This window comes from Pezoporus occidentalis, unplaced genomic scaffold (genome assembly GCF_034315485.1).
Source record: "Pezoporus occidentalis ecotype Australia unplaced genomic scaffold, CSIRO_AGI_Poc_V1 ctg42, whole genome shotgun sequence".
Classification (NCBI taxonomy): Eukaryota; Metazoa; Chordata; class Aves; order Psittaciformes; family Psittacidae; genus Pezoporus; species Pezoporus occidentalis.
In genome coordinates this window covers 4,336,312-4,358,593 of record NW_026915747.1, presented here as the reverse complement: position 1 = coordinate 4,358,593, position 22,282 = coordinate 4,336,312, and the positions used below count along the sequence as shown (strand labels likewise).

Below are 22,282 nucleotides of genomic sequence, written 5' to 3'. Positions count from 1 at the left end.
GAAACTGTCAAAAGTTATAAATTGACATGTTGTTCTAACTTCGATCAACAAAATGTTCAGATTGAAAACTACATGTTTACCTGGCAACCAGGCCAGCCAAATTAGAACACATTCTGATAAATTCTCTCAAGGTGACATCAAGGATGTGCACTCCCACAGAGACTTTTCAAAAACTACACAAAGAATGTCTTTTTCATTCATCCAGAAAATTCATATGCATAAGTGAATAATTTTTATAGTTGAGGCTCATTGAAGACAAATTCAAGTATGTTAAAGTTCTATTTAAGTGACTGGAGAATGAAATATATCTTTACCAGGAAAAAAACTAAACCGTTACAAAACCCACCCCCTAATGTTTTCATGGTATTACATATGAATAACCAAGAAAAGAAAAATATCCTGTTTATAGTAAATTCCTGCAGTATGACTTGATAATGTATCACCCAGAAGCACTAAGTCCGCTGTGAGTGGTTTCCAGAGAATGCAAAAAAAAAAAAAAAAAAAAAAAGCATCAAGAAGAAGTGAGCCAGTAGAAGTGGGAACAGCAAACTACATGCCCCTGGATTTCAGCATAAATCCTTCTTGTATGTCTGTTCATCCCCTGTAAAGTATTTTGTTCTCTTTTTTTTTATATCAGCTTTCATATCAAACAGATATTGAGTGAAATAAACAGCGCTTTGAGAGTGACAAGTGGCACATTAATTACTGTGCCAATTTCACAGTTCTGCCAGCAAAAGACTGGCTGCAAAAATTAAATGTGAGCAACCATGTAAAAGTATAAAAAAATGATGTGTGATAAAACCTTAAGACCCCATGAACATACCAGACTCAACACAAAATTTTTGAAAGCTGTTTGTGCGTTGCTCCCTATTAGTTTGCCAGGATGAAGGGCAAGAAAAATGCCAGTCTACAATCTACCAAACAATGAAATTATTCTTCTCTTCTCAAATAGCAGTTTGATCCAATGAAGTTCTTTTGCACAATAAACAAATCCCAAACTGATGTTGGTATGCAGGTAGGCAGGTAACCTTCAAAATATTGCTCTCAAGGAAATAACATACTTCATCCTTCCACTCAGCAGCACTTGAAGAGCTCATGGAAAGAATAGATATCTTTTACCAACAAATACAAAGTGTCCTTTTTATCCCTTAAAACCAATGGAACTTCAGGCGTTCTTATGCTCAGCAATAACAGTGTGATCTTACAATCTATTGCTGGTTTTAGAAATCATCTTGTGCTTTTTTATGGATGAGGCAGAGTTAACTTTCTTCATAGTAGCTGGCATGGGCCATGTTTTGGATTTATTTTGGAAACAGTGTTGATACCACAGGGATGTTTTCATTGCTGTTGAGCAGTGCTTACACAAAGCCAAGGCCTTTTCTGCTCCTCACACCACCCCACCAGCAAGCAATCTGGGGGTACACAAGGAATCAGGACGGCACACAGGCAGGACATCTTACACAAACTGATCCAAGAGATGTTCCACACCATTTGGTGTCATGCTTAGCATGTAAAGCTGGGGGAAGAAAAAGGAAGTGGGGATGCTGGGAGTGATGGCATTTGTCTTCCCAAGTAACCATTATGAAGCCCTGCTGTCCTGGAGGTGGCTAACACCTGCATGACAATGAGAAATGGTGAATGAATTCCTTGTCTTGCTTTGCTTGTACACGTGGTTTTTGCTTTGCCTATTGAAGTGTCTTTGTCTCAGCCCAGGTGTTTCTCACTTTTACTCTACAATTCTCTCCCACATCCCACCAGCGGACCGTGAGCGATTGGCTTTGTGGGTCTCAGTTGCCAGCTGGGGTTAAACCAAGACACATGTACAAACAGACAGACTATAGTGCCAGCCAGGACCATCTTTCTTTGATGTAGCGGTGTGCTCAGCTATCACACAACATGCTGCGCACCTCAGTCAACAGGGACACAGCATTCTGCTGAATTCAGCTGCCACTCCAGCTGAGTCCAACAAGATCTTTCTCATATATAAAATTAAGCTTGTTAAAAGCTGAAATAAGTCACAGAAAATTCAGACCCCCAAACACTTGAATAGCAGATTTTAGAAAGCATAGTAACAGTCACAGTGCCTTCTGTAAATTTGTTCTAGCAATTGTTCTAGCAATGCTAGAACATATTCAATGCTAGCAATGTTCTAAAATTGTTCTAGCAATGCTGCCATAACTAGTAGGTACTGTTAGCAAGTGGTACTAGACAATTATTTTCCTGTCTATATCTTAAATATAATGACCTAGATATCTGTTTTTCAGTTTCTGGTTCCTCTGTGGAAAGAAACATTACATGGACCTAAAACAAGGAGACATGGATGGCTATATTGTGTTAATAAACCATTAGCTACATAACCAGGAAAGCAAAACATAAAAACATCTGGAAAAAAAAAAAATCTGGGGATTTTACCAAAGGTTCCCAAAACTATGAATGCAAGATTGTAGAAGAAGCTTTGAAAGAATGAAACTAGAGGCCTCAGGGTTATAAACAAATGACTAATGGTTAATTAATGGTCTTAAAGAAAAAAATCTTAATGTCATCTGAAGAAAAGTATACCCTCATGGATGATCCAGATGAACAGTTCATCTGAAAATGGATAGTTCACAAAATGAAAAAGTTTTCTGAGAAATTGTACTTTGTTGGATAGTCCATCAGATTAAAATGAATACGTCTGTGAAAAAACTGATTAACACTGTGTAGAGATCAGATAATCAAACCATGTGGACAAACCTTGTAGCTGACCATAACTAACACCACAGGTGGGGGAATGTCTAGATTTAGTGTATAAAGCTGCGGCAAATGCCATTGAGTTTTTCAACTGCCTTTTTTTTGACAACTAGATATGCAGAATTGAGTATTTTTTATACCTGGTACTGTAATGCCACATATGCTTATTACTGTATTGTTACCATTACAAGGAATTGCATCTTAGTTCTAGTTTAAGACATTGAGTGCTTAATTGCTCCACTTAATGGTCATTGAGGTCTGGCTGCTAAATTGAAATGCAACACACTACAGAAAGAAATACAGAATACAATACTGACATGACATAGTGAGCCCAGGTTATATGGATTCCAGCTTAGATGAGTAGGTTTTGGATAGTGTATTTAGCTTAGAGAATGATCTTGGATATCCCCATCCAGGAACCGCATTTATTGGATACAATCATAGGAAAATGTTACTTTTGCTTAGGAAAAATGTGCCTGTAATGGTAGTGTAGACCACCTCAGACAATACAAAGCAGCCCATGTTTTTTTTTTTAAATATTTTCACTACTTTAATAAACCTTTTTTGTTTTCATAATTTATCACCAATCATTTAACAAGATAGTTAAAGAGCAGTGAGGGACCTGTACCTTTGGGCCTTTTTACATTGCATTTTCTGTATGGTTACGTTGCCATGAGTAACTTTAAACCATGACTGAATCACGTAATTGCATTCAATCTGTCACCATCTGAACGAAAATTTTTACATAGTTTGTATGTCTAACAGAATTACACGGTAGAATTTCAAGAATATATAATAAGCTTGGCTAACTACTGAAAAGTCATGTGTGAGCCTCCATATTCATGCTTCCTTTGTGCAAAGCCCATTCATTTCTTTTTCTTTTTTAATATATAAACTTAGTTCCTAACTTATTTTGAGATCTGTTTCTGAAGTCTGTCATTGCTGAGTAACTCCAGAATACTTTTAGAATGCCTTCTTTCTTTTTTTTCTTATGTATAACCATAGACTGATAAGTGGAAAGAAAATTTCAAATTTTACAGTGAAGCATTGTTCAGAATGTTTATAAACTTGTTTTGAAATCACACTCTCTTACAGTTAAAAGGTCAAAACAAAAAAGGAAAATGCAGCTCATTTAAAGTCTTCAGTCTGTAAAGAAAAGATCAGCAAAGGAAAGATCAGCAGTTTAGGGTAAAAGTATTCATTTTTCTATACAAAAACTACTTAACCAAAAGGGACAAATGGGATAAGATACAGTGAAAGAGACATGTAAGTAGACCTCCATCCATCCTTTGTAGCAATCACAGCATGAATCAATAACACTGTCCAAACAGCAGAACTGTGGCTACTTCCAATAATTTGATTCAAAATACAAAGAAATATTGTGTTGTGGACCTGAACTGGTGCCCTGGATTTTTCAAGCCATAAACATGAGCATTTGCCTGCTACTCGACATTCTTTTAACAGCCACATGTATTGTAAAGACTATGTGGCCATATAAAAGCGTCAGAGACTTTGCTGTATTGCACACCAAATCCTTTAGACTTTTTTAAACACTGAATGGCTGATAAATAGATCTTGCTTCAAAATCACTCCAAAAACAGACTGAATAAATAATTCCCATAAACCTTACAGAAAGATGCATTGTAGATCTGTTACCATTCGTTTGAAGACAATCCATATCCACAGCATAAAAGAAGGTTACATTTTATTAAGCCTAAGGTCCATTTACTTATTGTAGATATAAAGTAATAATATGGTACCAAAAGAAATTATCCCTCCTCCTTCCCAGTTTACAGCCAGCAGCATTAAACAACACTGGGTGTTAAACTAGCTCATTAGCTAAACATTACTGTAGCAATGTGTCTGTGACCACAGCTGTTTATGAGCCTTGCAAAATGAAGCTTAAACTAGCCAGACATGCTATTTAGAGAAGAAAAAAATAGTAAAATGCATAAGGTTTTTAATTTAGAATTGAGGATGCAGTGGATTCTTTTGAATGTTTAATGCCTTACACCCATGTCAAGGAGGGCTCTCTGATAAACAACTGTTTTGTGACAGATCCTTTGTGCACTGAATCTGAAAATTCATTCTTCTGAAGAAATCTTTAAACATGTCCCTTGATATTCTTAAGATGCTGCTCAGCAACTATCTTACCCTGCATGTTTCTTCTTTATCAAGTTACATTTCACATGAATCTAAACTATTCCTAATGCAAACCATAATCTTAGTTCACTGTGAGGTTATGGAGCACACTTGCTTGGATGCCTTCCAATGAAGTTTACATCTCTGGTAGTGGTAAAGAAGTTGGAATAACTGGAAACCCACAAGTTCACATACAGTAGTAGCCAACTGCTTATTAACATGGTTAATCTGTAATGGTACCTAAAGTAAGAATAGTGGTGAGACTCATTAAAAAAATAAAAATAGATCTGTTAAATTAAATCAACAGCCTTGGATTTTTCTTATATGAAAATCTTTAATGAAAAAAATCACTTATTATAAGGCAGTGCTACTTCAGTGCCTTGACAGAAGTGTAAAAAGGTGGTTGTGCTGATAGGTATTACAAGTGCTCTTTTCAGAATATTACAACTCTAGTGGAGCTGGTTTCATTACAAAGCTTGAAGCCAGATACAAATCTGTTATTTCAGCAGATTGATATTTATTTTTTTTTTTTTAAACGGAAATGAAGATTACTTAAGCTAAATCTTCATCCTTTGAGCTGCTCCACATAAGCTGTTTTATCAATTATGAATCCTAATGCAATCAGCACAGATTCAGGAGTATCTTTAAGGGAATGGAAGTCAAGAATTTATTGTACACTATGATACAGTTAAATGTTGAGTATCAAAAAAATATGCACCATCTGTTAGAATTTAGCTTTACTGGAAGAATCCTCAGATTTATAGGATCAACCCTTATTTCATTAATTTATACAATTAATTTCAAGTGTTAGAGGTGGTGGTTCAGACTCTTTAATTAACATTTCATTTAAATTAGCTGTTAAAAGGACAAAGTGCTACAGAGATGTACAGGAATTAAATTGTTCTCAGTAAAGTAGAAAGAAAGAAAGTAACAATTTGATCTTTCAGCATGGAAAGTTCCCAAAGAAGTTTCCCATTTGTAAAATTAAACAAAAAATTTGTCACTGATAAGTATTTTAGCGAGACAAGTGAAATAGGTTGAAATGAAATCAATGGGAAAAGAGACACAAGCTGTTAAAACATTTAATACTTGTAAAAACAAAACAAAACCAAAAATGAAATAGAGAATTATAAGCAACTAATCAGAACTAAAGTTCATGAATGTTAAGCTGGTAGACAGAGGAAGAATACACACTGTATCAAATTATGTAAGGTCTGTGATAAATTAAGCCATTATCTGCTCAATCTCCATACAACAGACATTTTCAAACAATGAACAATGTGGTTATTAAAATAACAAATAATGATTGTCTTACACCTATGCAAATTCTGAAAAGACTTTTCTTTATGCTTCCCCTAAATGTCTCAGTTCAAGATTAGGACAATAAAACAGTATTTCATCCAGCTGCTGTAAACATAGGCACTTACTGACATTTTAGATATCCTAAGAAACTGGAGAAATCCACACAGATATGCAGAATATGCATAAGACAGAGAACCTGTGCCTTTCTGAGCCAGCATCTGGAGGCCAGATGGATACCCCCGGGTATCTGAAATGGCATTCAATACCCATGTTTAGGCAATTTATTTTACTTACTAGAGGCAGATTCTGGCTGCTCATATATGAATGCACAAAGCAGAACCAAATTGAAACTGAGAGTGCTACAGGAAATTAATTATATACAGATTTGGGGCATATGTGATATAAATGATGGAGTTACTCACCAAAAGGCTCTTAAAGAAAGTAAAGAATTTGGTCTAAAATAAACTGATATAAATCAATTCCAAGTCTCTCAGTACAACTTTATATTATTGAAGCTGATGGACAAGAATTTTAGTTGTGATTCTGCAGACATGGGTATAATTTCCTTGATGTCTCAGTCCTCAGCACAGTTCATTTCACCCCTGCATGAGAACATCAGTCAGGTATCATGAACACATGGTATAATAACAAATAACAAGTAGTACATTTTTCTTTCCAGAATGTATTAGAACTTCTTGTCACAGCAAGCACAGAGACATGATGTCTCTTAAAACTTACCCTAAAATTGCTAAAAATTTATTGCTATAAATATACAGCCAACAGTATAAGTATATTAAAAAGCAATTTTTAATAATTCATTAGTATATCGATCAATGGTTATTAAAAGTGATGGTCTAGTCACAACTTTGGATCGTGAGGGCCTTCAGCTAGTAATTGCAAAAATAGCATACAGGAGAAAAATACTACGTTGCCTTTGTTCCCTACATTCTGTCCCCAAACATCTGTTATTGGCCACTGTCAGCAAAAGTCCTATACTAGTAAAATTTTTGTTCATATCCTGTAACAAGTAATACTCGCTCCAGAATATAAATGTACAGAAGTCTAGCTCCTCTCCTTACAGCACCTTGAGTCCACTAACAGACAAGTATGCCTGTAATACTACCACATCACGGAATAAACTTCATATTTTGCAAGATAAAGAATTAAAATTGCTAGACAGCAGTCCTGCTGTGGTGACATAGTATTTTGAAGGCGGTTTTATGTTTCTCATCCTGGGAGGATCTCATTCCCTGCATAGTGAAGCTATGCTCTACCTTCACCTCTCCTCCCAGAGGTGGCGCAATACTACGTGAATAACTTTCTCACCTCCAGGGCTAACTGAGAAGGGTAGGAGATGTAGATGAGCTCCTTTACACATATGTACTAAAGCAAAGCAGGCATTAGCACTGCGTCATTGGCAGAAACATCCACCAGGCCTAGGAAAGGAGTGTGAAGAAAGGAGGTTCTGATGGGGTAGTGTTCTGCTAACAGGCAGGGTACACCACAAAATGACCACACGCTAGCTGTATAATATACACAGTTTGTTACACAAGCACACTAAAGTGAATAAGCACACTAAAGCAAACAATAAACAAATCAGATACATGTAAGTACAGAGGAAAGTTAGCAATGTATCAAATCATTACTGCATAGGGAGAACAGAGATTAAGAAGAAATACATCACCAAATACCACTGAATCATCATCCAGGCCCACACTTCAAGCTGGAAAGCCCTGCTGCAGCCAATGCAGGAGTCTCAGGTAACTGGGAAAGCTCCTGTGCGGTGCGTCCACCCATAGGTGAGCCTTTGGATTCAGCCACAATAGGGTCCTTCTTTTATAACCTTAGAAAAACAACTGTCTTTATGCCAGATCTGTAATTGTTTATTCATGGGGTCGTGCAGTTTCTCATGATCTCGCTGTTGTCCATGCCAAGAGTGTTGGCCAGGAACCCTGGTGAGGTCAGGTATGAAGGTCATAGAACAGCTACACATCTATATTTTCCTACCTCTTTCCAACAGTCATGATGAACATAAACATGTATACTTTACCAAATACACTTTGACAAAAAATACCCTTTGTTATGTCTCAGTCATGAGAGGGAATCAACTTTCAGCTAGGTTTCCATCCATTACAATTAGGAACTACTGAGGAAAAGAGAATGAGCACCTCTGGACCTCCCCTGCCATGTTAGCTTTGTTTTGTTCATCTCTGGAAAAGGGTCAGCCCTGTTCTCACAATGACATCAAGAATACGTAAGGAGCTGGATTTGCAGAGAATAGAGGAGGCAGAGTGAGATAAAAAGCTTTCCATTCCCTACATGTGGTCAGAAAGCCCAGTGTTACTAGAATACTTGGAAGAATTCAGCCTGCTTATATTCTGCACTCAGAAGATCCATAGAAACAGAGTGGTTTTGTTGTTTTTGTTTTGTTTTTTTTTTAAGATCTATGGCATACATTGTGTGTAGGAGAAGACTGGTTCAGATCTGAAGCTGAAAAACCTGGTAAATCAAAAACACACCACAGGCTCTGGGAATGGATATTGTATGCAATGGGGCCACATAACTTAATTCCTTAAAAATCATCACACGACACAAAGATCAACTGCAGGATAAATGCTACTCCAGTAATATACTTAAATAGTAGCAAGGTGGTATGATATTATGCAGTACAAGCTAATACCTTGCAGTGGAAGAGGAAGAGGGTAGTTAGGTTTTAGGGGTAATAACTATATAAATGTGTAAATAAATGCGTGAAATTTTGTTTGCAAGATATTATAAACTGGATTGTATCAAATGTTCTTGGGTGGAAAATGTTCATTGTAATATTATCAAGTATATGTTCATATTTTTACAAAATGTTATTGTTGGGTGTTTTTTGGTTTTAAATATTTTGCAGCACCAGTAATAGCAAGCACAGGAAGAGCAAGCACAGCTCTTATAATCCTCCTGAGAAGAGTTTATGGTTATGATTTTCCACAAGAAAAAAAATAAAAGAAAATTAGGTAGTTTATACATGTGCTGTGAAGCAAGTAGGAGTGAAGCATGAGGAAATTTACCACAAATACAATTGCAAGTGCTTTGTTTCAGTATTGTTAAAATGAATATACTTCAAGTAGACACTTCTGCATTTCTCTACAGAGTCATGATCACCTCCAGTGCCCCGTAACATAACCATACAATAGATCCCCAGTTTAAAAGGGCTTTCACATAACTAATTTTCATTCTCATGATTTTAGAGGGAAAAAAGCTCTTCCAAGAAGCTGTAGCTATATAGTTTCATTAGAAGAGGCACACTGGATTGAGGACAGCCAGGAGTGTTGAAGAACTTCTGCATTAGCAGTTTTTTCTTATCAAAAACTGTAATTAATATGTACTAAGGAAGCACAGAACAACTCCCATCTGACCACAAATCTGGCAATCAGTTTATCATGGGGTGTACAGAAAGAACACACGCAAACATATGCAAGAGCTACATGGCGTGAAGAGCTTGGGTACACCCTGCCTTCATCTGTCTTCAGCAGTAGCCAGTCTTCAATGCCTTATGAGATACTGAGGGTCCTCCTTTTACTACTTCTTCCATTTTCCCTGTTTTGTGACATTATTTGAGGAGGGTAGTGTTATGCTTCATTTTCTCCCACCTCCCCTTTTTTAATTGTTGTTGGTGGTTTTGTTTTACTAGACCCATAAAGATATACTTATTTCAGCACTTCTGACAATACAGACTGTCACTGAATACGCAGTACTTGCACTGGAGTCACCTGCCATGTTCGTCAGGTCCTGTCTAGGTAGATCATACCTAGGACACTGTACATTATACAAGAAAAATACCTGTTCCCTTCCTGGATTCATGTACATTCATTATGCTACAGCAATGCTCCTATTACAATAAATAAAAGTATAAATGTTCATATTTTTATCTCTTTATTAATTTAATCTTTCAAAGAGTTCTAGCCAATGTCTTGAGTAAAACTTTGGTTTTATTAGGCTCCTCCTTTTTTGCTTTAGTAATTTCCTCTGGAATAAGCACTTCTGCTCAGTTCTACTAAAAGTACGCTTACGGCATGTTTGCTACTTTGCATCTCATTTTTGACACTGTGAAACTTCTCTGGTAAGAACCTATCAAACTGACAGATGGCAGAGTGTCTTTGATGATATCAGACTTTCTCATCAGCTTGCATTTACTGAACATGGAAAGGCAGAGTTAAGCTACAGCTCTCCTACTTCAGACTCCAGTATAAGCATTTATTTCAGGCTAGGATAAAAACATGCCAACAAGACACATGCACACCTCTGTAGACTTCAGAAGTCAAAAGACAGTAGTAAGACAAAGTGTTTCAGATAAAGAAACAGCTTCAGTGATTATCAGTGACTCGCAAGTGCCTGAACAGTCTCAGAAAGAAAGAGAACAATACCTTTCCACTCCAGAACAATATCTCTAGTACTGAACCATGCAGAGTAAAAGATGTGGAGCTAAGAGAAAGCCCATCCCAAATAGAGGTGGGGCTCATACAAGGAAATGGATCAAAAAGAGCCACGCTGCAAGAACCAATACAGAGACTGTGATGTTCAAGAACTAGTTAAACTGCAAGGCATGTCTTCATCAAAAAAGAGCACCTGAAGAGCTATCTATACTTTCAGTTGCTGTTGCACAGAAGTTACTGGAGTTTGTTCTTCTCAAGCAGCTCTTCTGTACTAATAGATTTCTGAGGCCAGTAGGAGGCAAATGCAAGTGCTTTGCCAGAGGTGATAGCTGACTGTAGAGCAAAGCAGTACCCTGGTGGGGAAAGGTAACTACCATCTTCACAGTAATTGTTAAAGTGGCATCAAAATGGCAAAAGGCGTAAATGGTTCTGTTAACAGACATCATCCCCAGGTACAGGGACTTCTGTCCGAGCTCCAGCAGACCTTTTCTTTGTGATTCTGCTCCTCTGTCTGCAGGATCTCCTCTTGAAGTCTTCACCTGATGAGCTCTGTTCAACAAAATATGGCTTTACACGGAGTTAATCTGCACAGTGGTCACTACCTGTACTGAAACTGATGGTTGCACTTTGACACAGTTTCTGTCATAAGCTTCTTTTTCTCTGTGATATTTTTAAATGTAAGGAGAAAGTTTGGAATCAGGGGAAGGAAATGGTCAGTCCCTTAACTAACCTAGACAATGGTCAAAATTCTCAGAGATCAAAATGTATTTCATGATGTTAATACTGACATGTAATCATAGAATCAATGAGGTTGGAAAAGACCTTCAAGATCATCAAGTTCAACTGTTATGCAGGACTGCCAGGATCACCACCAAACCATATAACTAATGGCCTCATCTACATGCTTTTTGAACACTTCCAGGGATGATGATTCTGCCACTTCCCTGGGAAGCCTGTTTGAAGCCTGTTCCAACCTTCATCTGGCTACAACCTCCTTTCAGGTAGTTGTAAAGAATTATAAGGTCCCCTGAGCCTTCTTTTCTCCAGGCTAAAAAAGCCCAGTTCCCTCAGCTGCTCCTCATAAGACTTGTGCTCCAGACACTTCAACATCTTTGTTGCCCTTTTCTGGACCCACTCCAGAACCTCAATGTCTGTCTTGTAGTGAGATGCCCAGAACTGAACACAGGAGTCAAGGTGTGGCCTCACCAGTGCCCAGTACAGGGGAACAATCACTTCCCTGGCCCTGCTGGTCACACTATGTCTGATACAGGCCAAGATGCCATTGGCCTTCTTGGCCACTTGGCAGAAGCTGGCTCATGTTCAGCCGCTGCTGACCAGTATCCCCAGGTCCTTTTCCACTGAGCAGCTTTCCAGCCCCTCTTCCCCAAGCCTGTAACATTGCATGGAGTTGTTGTGACCACATTGAAAGACCCAGCACTAAGCCTTGTTGAACCTCTTAACATTGCTCACAGCCCATCGATCCTATCTGTCCAGATCCCTCTGCAGAACCTTCCTCCCCTCCAGCAGATCAACACTCCCAGCCAGCTTGGTGTCATCCACAAACTTACTGAAGGCATACTTGAACTGCTCATCCAGATCATCAATGAAGATATTAATGAAGATATCAATGAAGATATTAAAAAACACTGGTTCAAAATGGGCCCTAGTAATAATTGTGGCCTTTCATATCTAAGCCTTCATTATTTTTCCAGAAACTACATTAAAAAAAACCAACCAAAAAACAGCCTCCCCCAAACCCAAATAACCCTCGCAAAAAAAGACCCAAAGAACAAAAAACCCAAACCAACCAACCAACCAACCAAAAACCCAACAAAATATAAAACTACCAACCAAAACCCCAAACATACAAAGCCAGAGCCAAAAGCAATGAACTATGAGGATGTTTTGAAAGCACACATGTATCTTAATATTTCTCAAACAAGACACTTCTGCATCCTTAACTCTGTCTCATTGGGGTTGTCATTATGACACAGACATTAGTCCATTAACATTTAGTTAACAGACACCTGAAACATAAACATAATTTTCTCCTCTTTCTAATCCAACTCCACTTAACATTTTCCTTTACTTAGTGCACTACTGCAGCTTAGCATCACAAATGTACTATCAGTCATCCACAAGGTTAGTTTGTCTTGCTGAACAAGATCCTATTTGGCATTAAGCTATTTCTTGCTGCTTCCTGGGAGTAATAACCTTTGCAATAATTAAAATAATTAAGCAGGTTAAAGTATAACAGGGAAATTCCAAATATTTATTTATATCAGTTGACAGGGACCATGAAAGGCCTTCGCTTGAGTGCTTCAGGTAGAGTTTAAATTCTGATATTTAGAGAGGTCACAGCTACAATGAGGGACTCCTAAATATCCATAACCCATTTGTAGCTAGATTTCTTTTGTAGAACCTACATCAAAAATTAACTAACAACTCACACAACCATGTGCACATACATGCACACAGAGCTTCATGTCATGCTTCAATTATCGCAAAAAATTTGGAGAGAGGCATCGGGCAGAGATGCCCCTGTCTGAATCACAGCTTTAGATTTTCTGTAGTATTTAAGGTAACATTATTTCAGCCTCATGACCTTGTCACGTCTTACTGTTTGACGTTTATAAAATGCAAAACAGTTTAATACAATTCACAACAATTACGTTATTCATTGAAGTACTATGTGCTGAAAAGAGGGGGCAAACTACAGAGCAGTTACAAGTCTGATGTGTTGCATCAAGGAAAAAATGCTTGAAATTCCTGAGTCCTTCAACTCTGCATGGCAATAATTAATGTATTGAAGTCAAACAATAACAAATAATATCTGAGGGTTTATTTTGTTTCTTTGTAATTACAGCACCCATCAGTGAGTAACTGGTGACCAGTGAAAATTTACTTTGTTGCCATGGTTATTTCAGGTAATTGTAAAGCTATTCTTCTCAAAAGACATATAGAATATTAATGCTATATCTATAAAACATTTAAGAAGTAATTTTAACTTAGCATGTTTTACAAGCAGTTTATGGGTCACAGAATTACTGAAGAACTGACTTAAATTTGGAAATACAGTTATTTAATATACCTATAATCTATATACTCATTCTCATGCTTTGACTCTTTGGAGACCCTACTTTAGAGCTAATACTGACCCTCCAAGAGGTCAGTCAATGGAATCTTTCAGTAATAACTTTTCAGAAACTTATATATCAATGTCTATACTAATTTTAGACTTTTATGGTTATGAAATAGTGTAGCTGAATGTTTTTTCATAGACTTTTTTGCCTAGGATAAAAGATTTTTCACCTGTTCACATGGAGCATGTAAGAAGCTGTTGATATCCAGGGAAATAATTTATTTTTATGGAAGAAAAATGAGCACAATTATTTTAAGAGCAAAACAAATCTGTATGAAAGGAACAATATATTGTCTGAATGGCTCAGCTCTCCATTCAAGGAGACTGATGATGAGTGTATTTCATTAACACATTTTTACAGGTACAGCTCTATATTATTGTTAGTGAATAACAGGCCATATTGCTAATGTAGTAAAGTTTGAGACTGTACAACTCAATCTTGTCTACTGCTATGAGATATTCACATTCCAAAAATTACAAATAGAAATACTGACCACTAATATTTTAATACTACTGAAATTTTATGACCAATCTTACAAAACTTCTTTTTTGGATCTCAGATACTAGGTTCATGTAAATATCATAATGCCCAAGTTTTTGATTTTAAATATGTTAGTAAGTCTAGTGTTTTCACTGATAACTATGATGTAAAATGAAGATTTGGCTTCAGCAAAGAAGTATTTCAAGGATGTCCTGCGTTCAGCAGTAGCAGTCATGTTTCTCCTTCGTGGTGGCTGGTGCAGTGCTGTGTTTTGACTTCCAGCCTGGAAACAGTGTTGGTGAAGCCGATGTTTTTGGTTGTTGCTAGGTGATGTTTACCCTGACCAAGGACTCTGTGAGGCTCATGCTCTGCCAGGGAGGAGGGGAAGCTGTGAGGAAGCAGAGACGGGGCGCCTGACCCGGGCTAGCCGGGGAGGTATTCCATACCACAGCACGTCATGGCCGGGGTGGGGGGTAACTGGGAGTTACCCGGAAGGACACGGGCTTCTGGGTGGGACTTGTTTCTTGGCCGGTGGTATTGTATTCTCTTCCCTTGTTATTTTCTCTTATCATTGTTGTTGGTGGTGGTAGCGGTGGTGATTTGTGTTGTACGTTGGTTGCTGGACTGTTCTTGTCTCAACCCGTGGGAGTTGCACTCTTTCAATCCTCCTCCTCATTCCTCTGGGGGCGGAGAAGGGGAGAGCCCCGGGGGGGAGGGGGGGCTTGATTGCTCTCAGCCCAGTACCACTCACTGGGAGTGAGTGAACAAGCTGTCTGGCTAGGGTTTAAACCACGACAAAGGACTACATAAAAGACATAATTTGTCAGTTGTAGGTCTACCTGCATAAAACTGTAGAATCGTAGAAGGTTTTTGGCGAGAAAGGACCTTAAAGATCATCTAGTTCCAACACTCCTGCCCTAATATCTAATCTAAATGTACTCTCTATTTAAAGCCATCATCCCTTGTCTTATCACTACTCAGCTTTATAGAAAATCCCTCTCCATCTTTCTTCTAGGCCCCCTTAAGGTATTGGAAGGCTGCTCTAAGGTTTCTCCAGAGCCTTTTCTTATCCAGGCTAAACAAGCCCAACTCTCTCAACCTGTCTTCATAGCAGAGATGCTCCAGCCTTCTGATCATCTTCGTGGCCCTCCTCTGGACTCACTTCAACAGGTCTATTTCCCTCTTGTGTGGGGGCCCCAGAGCCGACTGATAATAATTTTACCATTCTTGAAGGCGGTTAGAGGAAGTGCTGCACTATTTTGTTATTGCAGTAGGTACATGCAACAGATACCTTGGGAGACATAAACTGAAAAAGGTCTTTGTTATTGCTATGTCCTGTATAGATTCACATTTCCTTTTACTATTTTCCTGTAAGAAAGTTTGACCTGTAAGGTCAGCTCTTCACTATTTCCCCAACTCCTCATATCAAGTACCTTAACCTACCAGTGGGAAAGGAAGGTAGATTTGACTCCTAAAAACAATGCCTTTGAAAAGTTGTCTATAGAAGGCTTTTGTTAGAAAAGAATATCCAGGAGTCCTGACAGGTCTCTCCAGCATAGGAATTAACCTCAGCAGAGCAGTACATGACACCTTGCTAGTTCATGGCTGCCATTTCACTTGAATTTTAAAGATGTTATTTAGAGTTGCCACTTGTATATATATCCTTAGAATGATTAAACTTTCCAAGTTAAATATTGTTTGGTTGGTCAAAGCTGTGCACTGTCCTGCCATTTGATATTCAACTGGTAGTGTGCAGCATGAACAACATAACAGAATAGCAGAAGCTGGTCCCCTTCCTTCTCATGTCTTGCTCTGTGGGTGTGTGAGGTTTGTTCCCACACTATTACCATCACATCATCCTTACCACCACTGACTCTGCGAAAGTTTGTTCTGTTACCTGAAAGACTTTGAAATAGCTGGTCCTCTGCCAGCTGTGCCAAATTCTTACACTGCAGCTCTAAGGCAGAGATTTGATCAGCCAGCGAGACCTCTGGTTATGGCACTATGATCATAGTAAACATAAACTGCTGCCTGTTGCCACTAGGGAAAGGTATTCTGTGCATGCCACACCAATTAATCAGTTAGTCTTTCTGCACTTGTAACTCACTATACCACAGATCTCGCTATTTATCTCCAACTATCTGCCAATTTGTATTCAACAAAATTCTAAAGCTCATTGTGCATTCTCACCTGTATTCTAACATCTGAAATCATTACATGCAGTTCTGCAGGGATTACAGCTTTTCTTGCAGTAAGTGTGAGCTCTCAAGGTGTACAGGTTCCAGACTGAGAATTTTTACCTCTTTTCTTGCAATCAGAGTATATGCATCCACATGCCAAGATTCAGGTGGAGGGGGTCTCAATCAATGACTATGCTAGATTGTCTCTCACACCTGTCTGATGATATTTCACAATTTCAATGATTATGCCTTCTGTTGAACTTTTTCTTATCATGACTTTTAGTATTTTAAGATTATAAGATCCTGTTCTGATCATTGCATTCCTTTCATGCTCTGCTTTAATTTCTTGTTTCTTTTTTTCTTTAGATGGCTCTCTATCGGAAGAACAAAAACACATCACGGGGTAAAGTTCAGCTTCATAAACAGTTCTTCGATAAATACAGTCACAAATACAGGTAATCACCTAAATAATGAATTGGTTTCTTGTGAAATGTTCTCCTGAAATTAATTACTAAATTCTTTCCTAAACTGATTTCACTAGCTGATAATTTGATGGATTAATTTAAAGGAATGAGTAATGCCGTTTCATTGAGGAAAACAAAGATAATTTCTGATCGATCATTCAGAACCCTTTCAAGAATCTGCTCAAGAATTATTCACAGTATCATATTTACAGTTTGTGTCCAGATGTTAAACTATTAAAGCAAAGTTAAAAACATAAACAAAATCCCCCCTCCTTTTTTTTTTTTTTTTTTGCAAAAAGATACTCTTTATTTGCAAGATCACTGAGGTTTTCATTACAGATATAATCCAACATATTTAAAGGCTTCAGAGTGTTTTATACAGGTTCCCTACAGCTACAACATACTCTATAAAGGAAGATGCTAATTTGTTCCAGTCAAGCTATGCATGGTACCTAAAATCCACCTGTACACCATCTGGTCCAGAATTGAGAATGTGAAGTAACAAACAACATTTAGAAGAGCTGGATAATGATTCAAAACACCACAGACAGAACATCATACTATCCATCTAAGCCTATAAGGATAATTTCCTAATACAGTGACCTAAATCTAATCAGTGATACATAGTAATAAATGAAAATGCAGTCTTTACCACCTGCAGCATACATCTCATCTGTAATATGTTGCATTAGTACTATGTAATCAATCACATTACGCTTATCTAAATATTCCCCCAGTGTTTCTATAGACTGTTTCTTCTAGCTCAAAAACTTCACTGACAACTAAAGAATTTTTGCCATTTACTTCTGCTGGACAAATTTCACCCTTTCTCTTTAAATTGTCATGTCATGTACATATTAACGTGCAAAATTATATGCTTGTCTTCAGACTTGCTTGATATCATGGTGAGAAAATAATACTCTTTAGAAATGTATTTTAACTGTAAAGATCTCTGAGTCTCATAGTACTATATAAATAATGAAACCAGATTTGAGCTTATGTTATTGTTAAAGTCATCTTTTCTAATGTTTCTTATATTTTAAAAACCCAAATCTCCTGTACTAAATATTTTTAAAGATAATGAAATACCTATCAAATGACTTGTCAAGCCAGAACATAGAAATGACTTAAATAAAAATATTTTTATGAGGAAAGTTATCAACCAAAAATCTTTTAAAATGAAAATATTTTTGTGGCTTTTCATTGGGTTTGTTTTAGATTTTTTTCCATCAAAATCTAAAAGGTTTTTGAATTTAAAAAAAAATGTGTTATATTAAGATAAAATAAATTACAATAAAGCTGTATACATCAAAAGAAAAATCAAGTTGGGTTAAGGTTAGATGCACTTCATTGTAAGGCTTTGTTCACAATAAGAGAGAATTCTTGAAAACCTCAGGAAACAAACAAACCAACCATACTCTCACTCTAGATTCCTAAACCAAACTACGGTGTAAAAGGTTGATCCAACCTTGGAGTAAGCAGAATAAGCTTTGAAAGCATTCTTGAACTACACACATCATTTAAACTTTCAGCTATTTACTCATTACCAATTTTAGTACCATTAGGCACTCCGTGTGAAATGTTATCAGAAGATTATTATACACCTTTGGTGCTCAAAGTAATGAAATTCCATTTATCTGGCCTCTTAACTTCCCCCAAGTAATGCATTAATGAATCATTAAAGCTGCCTTGCTATGACCTATAACATTAACCCACTTTATATTAATAAGTATGTTACATGTGCTATATTTCTGCAAGAATTAAAAAGCAATGAAGCAAGTTTTACTCTCCTGGTGTTGTGCAAGCTATTAGAAGTGGCTCAAACAAATCCCATTTCAGCTCAAGAAAACACAAGAAGGACATGGACCCTCTGGAGTAAGTCCAGAGGAGGGCCACAAAGATGATCATAGGACTGAAGTACCTCTCCTATGACGACAGGCTGAGAGCTGAGGTTGTTCTGTTGGAAGAGAGGGCTCTGGGGAGACCTTAGAGCAGTCTTCCAATAATTAAAGGGGTCTGATGAGAAAGATGTAGAGAGTCTTTTTACGCAGGCCTGCAGGGACAGGACAAGGGAGGATGGCTTTAAACTGAAAGAAGGAAGATTAGACATTAGGAATAGATTAGACATTAGGAAAAAAATCTCTATGATGAAGGTAGTGAGGCACTGGAACAGGTTACCTAGAGTAGTTGTGGATGCCTCATCCCTGGAAGTGTTCAAAGTTATGTTGGATGGGTCTTTGAACAACCTGGTCTAATGAAAGATGGGGGGGTTGGAACTGGGTGACCTTTAAGGTCCCTTCCAGAATATTCTATGATTCTAAGATAAATGCATAATTTTATTCTTAATTGAGAAATCCAAGGGTCTGGTTTTCCAAGTCCAAGGGTCTGGTATTTTAGTGTCTGGTTTATATGCAGAAAATTATATTAATTGCTGAAAATATTTAAATAGCAAAATACACAAATGCAAGACATCTTTATAAATTACAGATACATTATTTTTTATAAAAAAGAAAAAAATCTTCTGTGATATTATTTTTGAATGTCAGCATATTTAATGATATATTGCAGAAATAGTCACATAAAAATCTGTGTGAGACTCACACAAAGGCCAAGCAAATAAATCATAGTTAGATAGGCTTCAAAATACAGAATGACAGTTTGTTAAAGTTTGCTGCATATTTCCCCTTCGCAAAGGGATTCTGCAGGCAGACATTGACAGGGCTTTAAACTAGATATGAAGGGGGAAGGGGAGATAACTGGGCCTGTTAGGGACAAGCCCAATAGAAACATGCTAGGGCTTGAAGAATGGCAGACTAGGGAGGACTCTCAATCTATTGTTTCATTTGAGGGAAAGGAGAGTTGTTTAGACCCTGTCTAAACAAAGGGGAAAAAAGGTACCAGGGCTCACTCACAAAGCTTTAGGTTAGATTCAAAGTGCGAGCGGGTTGTAGCTGGGTTTGAACTAGTGGGGCAATGTTCTAGTATTAATGAAGACCAGAAGGCCTCCCGCCTCCCAAGGGTGCCACTAGCGTGCTCTGCTCGCTCCCTGCAATGCCTGTACACCAATGCACGCAGCATGGGGAATAAACAGGAGGAGTTAGAAGTCTGTGTGCGGTCTAAAGGTTATGACCTGGTGGCAATTACAGAGACATGGTGGGACAGCTCACATGACTGGAATGTGGTCATGGATGGCTAGGTCCTTTAGGAAAGATAGGTCAGCAAAGCGAGGTGGTGGAGTTGCTCTTTATGTGAGAGAGAGACTACAATGTATTGAGTCTTGGGGCAGATGAGGAGCAAGTGGAAAGTCTGTGGGTGTGAATTAAGGGACAGGCTGGTACAGGTGGCACAGTTGTGGGGGTCTATTATAGACCTCCTGATCAGGACGAAGGAGTTGACAAGGCTTTCTACAGGCAATTGAAAGCAGCCTCACGACCACGTGCCTTGGTCCTTATGGGGGATTTTAACTACCCCGATATTTGCTGGAAGACTTACACAGCCAGTCATTCACAGTTTAGGAGGTTCCTCCAGTGCATTGATGATAACTTCTTAATGCAAATGGCGGACAAACCAACTAGGAGAGGAGCGCTGCTGGATCTGGTACTCACCAACAAGGAGGGTCTGGTTGAAGTAGTGACGGTCAATGGCAGCCTGGGCTGCAGTGACCATGAGATGGTGGAGTTTAGGATCCTGTGTGGGAGGAATAGAATACCTAGCAAGGCCACATTTCTGGATTTCCAAAGGACCAACTTTGGCCTCTTCAATCAATTGCTAAGGGAAGTCTCATGGCAAAGGGTACTAGGTGGTAAAGGGGCTCAAGATAGTTGGTCAGCATTCAAGGACCACTTCTTCAAAGCTCAGGATCAGAGTGTCCCAGTGAGTAGGAAGTCAAGTAGGGGAGCCAGGAGACCAGCATGGTTAAACAAGGAACTGCTGGGCAAACTCATATGGAAAAAGAGAATCTATGATTATGGAAGGAGGGGCTGGCCACTTGGGAGGAATATAAGACAGCTGTTACAGGATGTAGGGAAGCAATTAGGACAGCTAAGGCCTCCTTGGAACTTAATTTTGCAAGTCAGGTTAAGGACAATAGAAAGGGCTTCTTCAAATACATAGCGGATAAAACTAACACAAGAAGCAGTATAGGCCCACTGCTGAACGAGGTGGGTGCCCTGGAGACAGAGGATATAAAGAAGGCAGAGGTGTTGAATGCCTTCTTTGCCTCTTACTCCTGCAGACTCTCCCCGGGGAACCCAGATCCCTATAGCCCCAGAAGGAGTCAGGATAAAGGAGGAGTTTGCTTTGGTGGATGAGGATTGGGTTAGGGATCAGTTAAGTAATCTGGACATCTATAAATCGATGGGTCTGGATGGAATACACCCACGGGTGCTGAGGGAGCTGGCGGTGGTCATTGCTGGGCCACTCTCCATCATCTTTGGTAAGTCGTGGGAAACAGGTGAGGTGCCTGAGGATTGGAGGATGGCAAATGTCACATCAGTCTATAAGAAGGGCAAGAAGGAGGACCCGGGTAATTATAGACCAGTCAGCCTTACCTCCACCCCTGGAAAGGTGATGGAACAACTTATTCTTGACACCATCTCTAGACATATCAAGGATGAGGGGGTCATTAAGAGCAGCCAACATGGCTTTACCAAGGGGAAGGAATGTTTGACCAACCTTATAGCCTTCTATGAGCAAGTAACTAGGTGGCTGGATGATGGTAGAGTGGTAGATGTGTTTTTTCTTGATTTCAGTAGGGCATTTGATACTGTCTCCCACAGCATCCTCATAGATAAGCTAAGGAAGTGTGGGCTTGATGATCAGTTAGTGAGGTGGATCAAGAACTGATTGGAAGGCAGAAGGCAGAGAGTTGTGGTCAATGGGGTAGAATCCAGCTGGAGGTCTGTGACTAGTGGAGTCCCTCAGGGGTCGGTGCTGGGACCAGTGCTGTTTAATATTTTCATCAACGACCTGGATGAGGGAACTGAATGTACCCTCAGCAAGTTTGCTGATGATACTGACCTGGGAGGAGTGGCTGACACACCAGAGGGCTGTGTTGCCATTGAGCGAGACCTGGACAGGCTGGAGAGTTGGGCAGGGAATAACTTGATGAAATCCAACAAGGGCAAGAGAGTCTTGCATCTGGGGAAGAACAGCCCCACGTACCAGCACAGGTTGGGGGCTGACCAGCTGGACAGTAGCGAAGGGGAAAGGGACCTGGGGGTCCTGGTGGATAGGAGGATGACCATGAGCCAGCAATGTGCCCTTGTGGCCAAGAAGGCCAATGGCATCCTAGGGTTCATTAGAAAGGGTGTGGTTAGTAGGTCAAGAGAGGTTCTACTCCCCCTCTACTCTGTCTTGGTGAGGCCACATCTGGAACATTGTGTCCAGTTCTGGGCCCCTCAGTTCAAGAAGGACAGGGA

The 22,282-nt window shown here is 38.8% G+C and overlaps 1 protein-coding gene across 6 annotated transcripts in view; it reads right to left on the bottom strand.

Annotated features, from left to right (window-relative positions):
• LOC134171744 (metabotropic glutamate receptor 8) overlaps positions 1-22,282 on the bottom strand; it is a 354,238-nt gene that overhangs the window by 63,607 nt on the left and 268,349 nt on the right. The window lies entirely within an intron of this gene.